The 7,500-nt window shown below is 45.6% G+C and overlaps 1 protein-coding gene across 1 annotated transcript in view; it reads left to right on the top strand.

The window, feature by feature from the left end:
- LOC137615404 (uncharacterized) overlaps nt 1-7,500 on the top strand; it is a 90,081-nt gene that overhangs the window by 35,191 nt on the left and 47,390 nt on the right. The window lies entirely within an intron of this gene.

Raw genomic sequence — 7,500 nt, forward strand, 5'->3', positions numbered from 1 at the left:
GTTAGGTTGTCGAAAAGAACTACGCATATAAAAAAACAGAATCAATGCGTTTCATTGTTGTTATGATTCATAATAAAACTAAGTTTTAATGTGAGTGGGCCCGAGATACTCCATCCATCACCCGCAGTAATGGAAAAACTTAAAAAATAGCATCATAATGGCGCATATAGACATTATCCAGACATATGACGATTACGACGGGCGTCATCGAAAATTTGGCAATATCGCTTTATGCCTTAAGCAGGAACCAACAATAAAACTACCCACTTGTCCTGAGCTTTGTTCAATATTACATGCTAAGGGGAAGCGTCGAGGCATAATGGGCTCATTATCCCTTAATTATACAGTAAATGCCATCGACGAAACCTTGATTACAGTAATTATGGGGATTATAATGTATTATTGATGCGATGTTTGGAAATGGTGATTAAATCATAAATTAGGCTGAGAACAATTTGTACGGCGTTGCAGCTTAGAAATTCAAAGATTGCTTACGAAAGTTTATGTATGTATATAACGGATTTTGAGCGAAGCGAAAAATCTATTTTTGGGTGAGATGGCCATGTCGTCCTGATGGAAGTTCCTATAGGGTAGCCTCCTAGGGTATATTATAACTACGGCGATATTCCCAGAGAATTTACCTTAAGGTACCAGAATTCTAACTCCTGGAGCGAGTATCCCTCGTGAAAGGGATATCGCGACATATCAGAGGACGTATTCTAGACACGTCACATGGCAATCTACATCCTGGACAGAGATTTCGTCTCGTAGGAGGTGATTGACGAGATACGAATTCGGGAAAGAAAAAGGGGAGCCGCTCCCAAGGCTTCTTATCCCCCGATTCGTATGCGTGCCTGGCGCCAATCCTGGCGCCATCTGTATTCCTTGTAGCGTACACGAGGTGCTACAGATACTGTATGTAGGGAGGGGTCCTACAGCCCTTTCTTAGAAAGGCAAGGGCGGGTCCATCAGGACGACATGGCCATCTCACCCAAAAATAGATTTTTCGCTTCGCTCAAAATCCGTTTTTTGGGCTCAAGCCATGTCGTCCTGATGGAAGTGTACCAGAGCATTACTGTATCTGTGGATTCTCAGAACGTGCCGTACTCCCCGGGGGTAATTTTTTCCGGTCGACTAGACCTAGAGACCTAAGATGTTACCGTTATACATCTTTTCAACTAACTATGAACTATGTTAGAGCTTCCTGCCCCCTACAGGGAAGAGTCCTACTAGACTCTGGAAAAGTCTCGAAGAGTACATATATCTATGTATGAATACCAGGCAAGCTAATATAGTGGTCTCGCCCTATATTAAGTAAAGCATAGTTTGTAAAGGACCACTGCGTCAATATGAAATATCGACCAGTTTTCCGCACAATACTAGTATTGGACAAAGGTTTTATATCCGCATAGGAGGAAAACCAATGCAACATAGCTTGCATAAAGGAACAATTCTATTAGAATTATCCCAGATAAGGTACATAGAATGAATGCTCAATTATACCAATAAATTGACACAGGTGAAGGAGACGCAAGGTTCTCAAGAACCAGATTATTGACAGGCAATAAATAGACAGGTTAACCACAATTATATATATATATATATATATATATATATATATATATATATATATATATATATATATATATATATATATATATATATATATATATATATATATATATATATATATATATATATATATATATATATATATATATATATATATATATATAAGAAGAGGATAACCCAAAACTATAAGCATAAGTATGATAGTAAACAGAGCTTGTTTGTCTGAAAGAAATACATTAGATGTCACTTTTAACCCTTTTACCCCCAAAGGACGTACTGGTACGTTTCACAAAACTCATCCCTTTACCTCCATGGACGTACCGGTACGTCGTTGCAAAAAAATTATATTTAAAATTTTTTTTGCAGATTTTTGATATTTTTTTTGTGAAAATTCATGCGTTTTCCAAGAGAATGAGACCAACCTGACCTCTCTATGACAAAAATTAAGGCTATTAGAGCTTTTTGAAAAAATAATATACTGCAAAATGTGCTGGAAAAAAATTAACCCCTTGGGGTTAAGGATTGGAAATTTCCAAATAGCCTGGGGGTAAAAGGGTTAAGATACCGAGGTATCAAAGTCATAAAAGCCTGTATTACAAATCAATGACATTAGCGTTAGAAACGCTCGGCACACATGTCTGCACTTATGCTAGGTTCACCTTCGGAAATGGAACAGTCTGGATGGGCAACACAGTGCCCTCACTTAGTTTGTAGTACAGTATGTAACTACACAATCACCCTGGAATTAATCGTCCCAATTAAGACCACTGTTCCTCGCAGAGTTAAACAGTAGGGTTAACACCGCGACCCACTGCTACCACAGATCTCTTTTAGTTCCTCTACTTGCTTCGCATAGTGGCGAAAGAACACTCTGGAAGACTTCCAGCCAGTGTATGAACGGAGATGTTCAAAATCCATACAATTAAAGAAATTTAAGAATGAGGCAACTTTCTTCGGATCGTGACCTACGGGTGTATTGTCAGGATCCGCTCTGCGAATAAAATATGTGATTTTCGCTCTGAGTTGATTCAGAGATAAATTTGAGCCTGATGTTTCTCCCCTGAATAGTTGACCACCCTTGAAGTCTGAAGTTCTATGAAGATAGACCTTTAGGCATTCTACTGGACATAGAGATGCATCTTCTTTCAGAGGGCAGATTCTCCAGGGACCCCACCTGTTGGTGGGTAACTCATTCTTGGCGAGGAACGTAGGATCCGGAAACAGGTTCAGTTCTTCCCCATCCAGGAACTGAACACGACCTGCCTCTCTCGAGAGGCTACAATCTCACTAACCCTGGCCCCGGACGCGAGTGCAAAATAGGAAAATAACTTTTTGTGTCAAATCCTTTAACGCACACTCTTCATTGTTCAACAGAGAAGCGAAATGAAGAACTTGTCTAAAGACCATGAAATGGGCTTTGGAGGTGCTGAAGGTCTGAGCCTAGCACAGGCTTTCGGGACTTTATTAAAGATCTCGTTACCTAGGTCGACCTGGAAGGCATATAGAATGGGTCTTGTCAAAGCAGACTTACACGCTGAAATCGTGTTCGCTGCCAACCCTTGACCATGGAGGTGGGGAAAAAAGATAAGCAGAAGTCTGTCAAGATCTCCTGCGGAATCTTCGCCTTGACAAAAGGCCACCCATCTCTCCAAGATGACTCATATTGCCTTCTAGTAGATTTGCACTTATATTCCTCAAGGAAGTCTATACTGGCTTTCGAAATCCCGAAACGCTTTCTCACCGCTAGGGAGAGAAAATCATGAGCTGCAGGGTCCGGGTTTTCTGTAATGAAGCGCAGACAGTTGACTTCTGGGCTCGCTGGGTCAGAACTGGATCTGGTAGTGGTACAAACTTCAGCTACAGTTCCAATGCCAGGAGGAACCACACGCTGTTCGGCCACTTGGGGGCCACTATTGCCGCTACCCTTTGAAGGATCTCAGTTTGTTGAGGACCCTCAACAGAAGGTTGCGAGGAGGGAACAGATAAATCTTGGACCATCTGTTCCAGTCGAGGGACATCGCGTCCACTGCTTCCGCTAAGGGGTCCTCGTACGGGGCACGTACAGGGGCAACTTCTTGTTGTCTTTCGTCGCAAAGAGGTCTATCTGCAGTTCTGAGACTGATTCAGAATGAAGGAGAATGATCCTGCGTCTAAGGACCATTCCGACTCTATCGGTGTGAACCTGGATAGAGCGTCCGCTGTCACATTGCGGACTCCTTGAAGGTGAACTGCCGACAGGTACCACTTCTTCTTTTCCGCCAATCGGAAGACGGCCAACATCACCTGGTTGAGAGGTGGTGACCTCGATCCTTGTCGATTCAAGTATCTCACAACTACCTCACTGTCAATCACCACCTTATGTGGATCGAATGACGCAGGGAGACTTTCTTTAAGGTAAGGAGCACTGCCCTAGCTTCTAGAAAGTTTTATGTGAAAGGTCTTGAATAGCCTGGACCAAGTCCCCTGGACTTTTTTCCGATGAGAGTGACCTCCCCATCCCTCCTTCGAGGCGTCTGAGTGAATCGTCACCGACGGGGGAGGTGGCTGAAGAAGAACCTGACTTCTTTAGATGTCTGGCTTGGGACCAAGGCCTGAGAAGAGTACTTAGCCGAAGCGGCTGGTCTTCTCAGATCTCTTCACGCGTTTGATGCATAACTTCTCCAAACTCCGATTGCATCCCTTAGCTGTGCTCTTAGCACTGGGTCTGTCACCGAAGCAAACTGGAGAGAGCGCAGTACTCTCTCCTGCTCGTGTCTTGATATCCTTTCGGAATCTTGAAGTCTCTTGACAGAACCTGCTATCTCCTTCCTTTTCTTCGCCGAGGTGGAGAAACGGTGTGACAAAAGGTCCCAGTGGATTCTCAGCCACTGGAACTTTTGAGATGGAGAAAGTCGAGACTTTTTCTGTTGATCTTGAAGCCTAGGTACTCTAGGAACTGGATCACTTGACTGGAAGCTTGCAAGCATTCTGTCTCGGATGCTGCCCACACCAACCAGTCGTCCAGGTAGGCTACTACCTGAATTCCCTTTAGGCGAAATTGTTTGAGAGCTACGCTCGCAAGCTTCGTAAAAATCCTTGGGGCTATGTTTAGTCCGAATGGCATGGCTCCGAAGGCGTATAGTCTTCGTTGTAGCCTGAACCCTAGGTAGGGGGAGAATCGATGGCTAATTGGAATGTGCCAGTAGGCGTCTGACAAGTCTATAGAGACGGAATATGCCCTCCTGGGCAGTAAGGTCCTTATGTGTTGCAGTGTTAGCATTTTGAATTTGCAATTCACTATGAACTTGTTAAGTGGCGACAAGTCCAGAATGACTCTGAGCTTTTCCGAGTCTTTCTTGGGAACACAAAACAGCCTCCCTTAGAAATTGATGGGCTTCACCCTTTTTCTCCAACAGTTCTTGAACATACTCCTCCATAACGGGGGTGGAGTGTTAGAAAAACCGAAGGCACGGGGGTGGAGTGCTGTACCAGCTCCCGCCCAGTCCATTCTTGAGTAGGCTGTGGGCCCAGGGATCGAAGGCCCACCGATCCCGAAATTTCAGAAGTCTCCCTCCTACCGGTATCACCTCGCTTGGACTGCCGTCCTGAGGTCTTGCCTTCCTGACCATGACCACCCCTGAGTCCCCTTCCCCTTGAGGGGCGTCTAGACGAGCCTCTGGCTGCTCCTCTAGGCTTTGCTCGAAAGGAAGTAGACTGCCCTTCGAACGCTGGGGTGAATGCCGTGGACTGTGTCGACACGGCCTGGGGTACCCACTGAAAGGTGGTCGGGGTTTGTACCACGATCTGGGGCACTGGGGGCAATGGCAATTGCAGTTGCTGTTGCTATCTAAGAGGCTTGGCTGGCCGAGACGGTAGCCTAGTCCTCATAATCTTCTTCTTTGGTTGAGAACCCTCATCCGGGGAAGACTTTCTTTTGATAGCCAGGCCCCACTTCTGGAGAAGGTTTCTATTCTCCAAGGCGGCTTTATCAACAGCTTCTTTGACCAAGTCGGTAGGGAAAAAAGGGTCTTTTCCCCAAATGTTGGAGGAGATTAGTTTCTTTAGCTCGTGCCTCACCGTAGCCGAGGTAAACACGAACTCCCTACAAGCTCTCCTTGCCTTGACGAAGCCATAAAGGTCCTTCGTCACTGTGGCCAGATGAGGCTTGGCCACTACCATGAACATTTCATGGACCTTGGGGTCACTTGCCATCGTCTCGAGAGTAGTCTGAAGAGACATTGAGGCAGTCAGTCTTTCTTTTGTATCGAACTCACTTCGCAAAAGAAAGTCAGACAGCTTAGGGGGGTCCTTGCCGAACTGACGTCCGGCAATATCAGCCTCCAACTTTCCCACTGAGAACGTAAGATGGACGTTCTTCCAGTCTTTGTGGTCCATAGGCAGGGCCAGCGACAAGGGTTTACACTCCTCTAGGGAGGGGCAAGACTTGCCGGCCTCGATTGCTTTTAGTACAGCCAGAAACCTTTTCTGTAAAAAGGGGAAGGCTCTAGTAGGCGAGGACACAAAGGAAGGGAGCTTCCTATTCAATGCAGCTACCTTTGAGTTAGAGAAGCCCCTCTCTTTCATCGAGGATGAAATTAGAGCTTGAGCCTTAGCATGGTCCATCACTATGACCTCCTTCGGCTCTGTCTCCTCCTTTGAAGCTGGTTCCTTCCTCAGCCGGACATAACAGTCCGGATATGATGCCTTGCTGGGCCAGAATTCCACCCTCCAGGGGAACTGAGCCCAGCTTATCCAAGATGACGATCTTTCCAGTTGTCATCGGCATGTGCTCAGCATACCTCCATGGGTTAGCATCTGAGCACAAGGGAAAGTCTTTCACATTGAGCTTTTTCTGGGGCCCATGTGATTCTGCAAGGCACTGCATTCACAGTTCCATTGCAGCCGCCTTCTCCTGATTCTCCTTCTGCATTTGTTGGATCATTCCAACAATAGAAGAGAGGGCCTGTCCCAGCTCTACTGGGAGACCGGCCGATGTAGAGGGGCTTGAACTTCCTCCTGGGCTTCTGCCAGGAGGTCTTCCTCCTGACACCCGTCCACATCAGACATCCTGTCATCTAGCTGGATGTCTTGCATCGCGACCGCGACTTCAGCATCCACCTGGATCTGAACTTAGGGGATCTCCTCTTGAGGCTGGGGAATCACTGCATCAGCTGATGCCTTAGGGAAAGGATACGCCCTCATCTTCTCACTTGGAAGATAAGGGCCAGAAGTGTTCTTTTGGAAGCCCCTTACCCAGATACGAAGCTTCTTCCTAGCTATTTAATTGTCTCATTAATCAGGTTAGTGCACACAGTACATACCTGAGGGTCCCAATACCGGAGATCATCCTTGGAGACAGCGTATGCTGCGCGTCTCCTACAAAACTCATGTCCGCAGAGGTTCTTGCTGCTGACATTGCAGAAAGCACTTCCCCACTTCGGAGTGTCCTTCTGTAAAGAGAAGAAATTTCCATGAGTATCAAGTGAACTATGTATCACTGGATATGCATAGTATAGCATAACAATTCAGAAAGGAAAGACACACACTTGTGTTTCCCTCACAACCCATTGTTGTAGCCTTCCAGATAATAAAATCAAAAATGGTTTATCTCTTCTAGAGTAACCAATGCAAGGTTTCCAGAGGAAACAGGTGGAGCTCACACCTAAGCAATGATTTTAAAATCCTGGATAATAGACAGGGAAGAACTCAGCTTCCTATCTGAGGGCAACAGCAAAGGGGTGTGCAAGAAAACACAATAGTGTTAGAAGATACAGTGCTGTACCAAAACCCTTACTATAGTTTTCTTCTTACTGTATATGCTATAGAGAGGAATACTAGTACAGTATAGGGGGATGTGTGCCGGCCTGCCTTTGCCGGCCGGCACACACCACAGCTAGCTTTAAAGTATACTACTTAACAGCTATAGGGCGGCAGCACTCTGGTTCAAAT

Source organism: Palaemon carinicauda, chromosome 2, assembly GCF_036898095.1.
Source record: "Palaemon carinicauda isolate YSFRI2023 chromosome 2, ASM3689809v2, whole genome shotgun sequence".
In the NCBI taxonomy this organism is placed as follows: domain Eukaryota; kingdom Metazoa; phylum Arthropoda; class Malacostraca; order Decapoda; family Palaemonidae; genus Palaemon; species Palaemon carinicauda.